This window comes from Rhinopithecus bieti, unplaced genomic scaffold (genome assembly GCF_001698545.2).
Source record: "Rhinopithecus bieti isolate Rb0 unplaced genomic scaffold, ASM169854v2 scaffold_39870, whole genome shotgun sequence".
In the NCBI taxonomy this organism is placed as follows: Eukaryota; Metazoa; Chordata; class Mammalia; order Primates; family Cercopithecidae; genus Rhinopithecus; species Rhinopithecus bieti.
In genome coordinates, this window is record NW_016817144.1 from 279269 (window position 1) to 283574 (window position 4306).

A 4306-nucleotide genomic window follows, 5' to 3' on the forward strand; every position below is an offset into this window, starting at 1 on the left:
GTCTTGAACTCCTGACCTTGTGATCCGCCGCCTCGGCCTTCTAAAGTGCTGGGATTACAGGTGTGAGCCACTGTGCCAAAGTGCTGGGATTACAGGTGTGAGCCACCGCGCCCAGCCTTTTTTTTTTTTTTTTTTTAATTAGCCAAGCACGGGGTGGCATGCACTTGTAGTCCCAGCTATTTGGGAGGCTGAAGTGGGAGGATCACTTAAGCCCAGGACATTAAGGGTGTAGCAAGCTATGATCATACTACTGTACTCCAGTCTGGGTGACAGAGCAAGAACCCCTCTCACAGAGAAAAAAAAAAAAAAAGCAGAGAAATGGGGCAGAAATAGGAGGGGCTTGTGGGATGGATCATGAGAGAGGTTTTAACATAGGAAAATAACACCATGTTTATATACTGACCCAGTAATGAGATAAAGCATTCTTGTTAAAGTTTCTAATAAAGTTGTTTTCACTATCCCTTATTCTTACTATTATAAATTGCTTTACAGGAAATATTTTAAAATTTGAAGGTTCTATTGGCCCTAGATGATCAATAGTGATGACTTTTTCTGGTATACTAATGGTAAAATCATTTTAACAGTACACAAAGGTATAAAATAAAACTAACAATGGCTTATGTATCCCTCCAGAAACTTTCCTGTCATATATCAACAAATGTGTTTATGTATATATGCCATTTTCTTTTAATTTGCACAAAAGCAATTGCACTTTTTATATATAGAATAGTATCTGTCCTATATATAAAGCCTCTGAATTGGAAGAACTTCACATGAAGAAAACTTCTGCCACTTTGAGAAAGGTGTGAAAACAGCTGGGCGCGGTGGCTCAAGCCTGTAATCCCAGCACTTTGGGAGGCCGAGACGGGCGAATCATGAGGTCAGGAGATCGAGACCATCCTGGCTAACACGGTGAAACCCCGTCTCTACAAAAAAATACAAAAAACTAGCCGGGCAAGGTGGCGGGCGCCTGTAGTCCCAGCTACTCGGGAGGCTGAGGCAGGAGAATGGCGGGAACCCGGGAGGCGGAGCTTGCAGTGAGCTGAGATCCGGCCACTGCACTCCAGCCTGGGAGACAGAGCCAGACTCTGTCTCAAAAAAAAAAAAAAAAAAAAAAAAAAAAAAAAGGTGTGAAAACAGCCGGGCACGGTGACTCACACCTGTAATCCCAGCACTTTGGGAGGCTGAGGCAGGTGAATCATGAGGTCAGGAGTTCGAGACCAGCTTGGCCAACATGGCGAAACCCCACCTCTACTAAAAATACAAAACAATTAGCTGGGCTTAGTGGAGGCACCTGTAATCCCAGCTACTCGGGAGTCTGAGGCAGGAGAATCGCTTGAACCCGGGAGACGGAGGTTGCAGTGAGCCAAGATCGTGCCACTGCACTCCAGTCTGGGCGACAGAGTGAGACTCCATCTCAAAAAATAATAATAAATAAATAAATTAATTAATTAATTAATTAAAAAGGATGAAAACAATGTGGCTCTATACTATTTCAAGAATTAAGGTCTCAATCACACACCAGTCTTCCAAGTCAGTGTTGTTTTAGAATGGCTATATTATTTCCCTTTTGAGAAACATTTCTTCTCTCTCTTTTTTATTGAGACAGAGTCTCAGTCTGTTGCCCAGGCTGGAGTGCAGTGGGGCCATCTCAGCTCTCTGCAACCTCTGCCTCCAAGGTTCAAGCAATTCTCGTGCCTCAGTCTCCCGAGTAGCTAGGATTATAGGCGTGCGCCACCACACCCAGCTAATTTTTGGATTTTTATTAGAGACAGGGTTTCACCACATTGGTCAGGCTGGTCTCAAACTCCTGGCCTCATGTGATCCACCCATCTTGGCCTCTCAAAGTGCTGGCATTACAAGCATGAGTCTCTGCACCCGGCCAAGAAACATTTATTTTCAATGAATGGCTCCTATGTGTCTGTTTTGACAGCCTTCAGCTAAACTGGGGTTTCAGTACCAGAGCAGCTAGCAGCCCTGCCCTGATGGGAAATGAAGGGAGCTGGGCATGGGTGTCTACAGTGCGTGTCTCATGGGGTACTTCTTTAACCTGGTGGAAGGTCTAATGCTTAGTTGTCCAACCTGTGCCCAGGGGTTCCTTCGCATGGGAAATGTGTTTATCCTGGCAGACGCTCCTTGTGGCTGTTGTCTGGTCTGTGTTCAGTTTATGACTGTCTAACCATCGCTTTGATGCTGAGAGCCTAGCCTTGTGTTCTTTCCAGTGTCCTTGGAAAACCTAGGTAGCCCCTGGTTCTTCAGATGAAAGGCACCCATTCAATCCACCACAGTAGGAAATATGATCAAAGGTTTATTACTTACAGATCCTGGGAAGGAAGGGCACCATGCTTCAGGAGTGCCATCCTCTGTCCTCAGGTCAGGCAAGCCAGAAATTAAGAGTCAGGCAGAGAGTGAGAGAGGCAACTAGTGGTATGTATAACAGAATAGTATGGAGTCCTGATAAGTAAGTGAAATGAGGACGGGGTCCCAGGTGGGGGAGAATAACAAACAATTGTTCTGAGAAATTGCTAATCACAAACTTGGGGGCATAATGACCTGTTTGGCATGTAGCCCCAGCATTACAACCTTGTTCTGCATGTAGCCCCCTCCTGCAAGACCCTATAAAACCTCCCTCCAGCCCCTACCTCTTGGCAGACAGTCCCTTCTTTGCTATGCTGCCCACTGCACCCTTGCAACATATTTTCACACTTTCTCTAATACATCTGCCTTTTTTTTCACTTTTTTGTTGTTGTTGTTGTTGTTGTTGTTGTTGAGACGGAGTCTCACTCTGTTGCCCAGGCTGGAGTGCAGTGGCCGGATCTCAGCTCACTGCAAGCTCCACCTCCCGGGTTTACGCCATTCTCCTGCCTCAGCCTCCCGAGTAGCTGGGACTACAGGCGCCCACCACCTCGCCCGGCTAGTTTTCGTATTTTTTAGTAGAGATGGGGTTTCACCGTGTTAGCCAGGATGGTCTCGATCTCCTGACCTCGTGATCCGCCCGTCTCGGCCTCCCAAGGTGCTGGGATTACAGGCTTGAGCCACCGCGCCCGGCCTTTTTTTTTCACTTTTAATTGCATTTATTTTAATGCTGAATTTACTCCCATGCCATCAGTTTTTCTTTCTTCCGTTTCTTCTGGGATATCTTTTTCTTCTGGGTAACCTCCTCTTCTGGTTTAGGAACAGTCTGTTCCTTTTCAGTAAGGATCATCTCAGTGTAGCAGGGAGAGCTTATGTATGGGTTAATCTAACCATGAGCTCTGTAGGTCTGGCGGCGCTTCTTAGGTGCTTTGTTCGCGTGGATATGCTCAATGACCAGAGAATCTATATCTAAACCCTTAAATTCAGCATTACGCTCTGTATTTTTAAGCATGTGCAGCAAAAAGTCAGCACTCTTTTTGGTCCACCGACCTTGTGCCCAGCCCCACTGCTTGGCCTGGGCACCTCTGCCAACTCCACCATTGCAACGTTGGAATGGTATGCACTGTCTCTGTAAAGTGACATCTTTCAGATACTTCGTGGCTTTTTGTATATGCATACGCTTGACAGCCTGGGCAGTTTCACGAGTGTTCTTAAAGTGAACATGAAGATTTGAACTTCTTGATTTGCATGATTTTGTGGAGTTCTCCACGTCAAGTGAATAGCGAACCATTTTCACAGATTACCTCAGGCCGCTTAGAGAAAGAGGAAGAGTAGTTCAATCTGCCTTTCTTTTTTTTTTTTTTTTTTTTTTTTGAGGCGGAGTCTCGCTCTGTCGCCTGGACTGGAGTGCAGTGGCCCGATCTCAGCTCACTGCAAGCTCCGCCTCCCGGGTTTACGCCATTCTCCTGCCTCAGCCTCCCGAGTAGCTGGGACTACAGGCGCCCACCACCTCGTCCGGCTAGTTTTTTTTTTTTTTTTTTTTTTTTTTTTTAGTAGAGACGGGGTTTTCCCGTGTTTGGCCGGGTGGTCTCGATCTCCTGACCTCGTGATCCGCCCGTCTCGGCCTCCCAAAGTGCTGGGATTACAGGCTTGAGCCACCGCGCCCGGCCAAATCTGCCTTTCTTTACCTACAGCTGTCTTGGTAAATTCGTTTACCACCTGCAACAAACAGGGTGTCACTTAAAGTTGAACTTAAAGCCCCTTTAAGTTGGTGGGCAAATGCCTGAATAGTCTGTTTAAAGGAAGCCATGGGAAAACAGGGGGCCTGGTCTGCTAGGTGGGAGAGATGCCTTTAAGTTCTTATCTCTGGCCACCAGCTTGAGCCATCTGGGCGTGGTGTTTCACTTCTAATTCCTAGGCAACAACATTTACAGTGTTGTTCCGGTTACAT

General features: G+C 46.5%; 1 pseudogene; it reads right to left on the minus strand.

The window, feature by feature from the left end:
* Positions 1–3091: 3091 nt before the first annotated feature.
* On the minus strand, positions 3092–3646 carry LOC108517731 (60S ribosomal protein L17 pseudogene; annotated as a pseudogene).
* Positions 3647–4306: the final 660 nt, after the last annotated feature.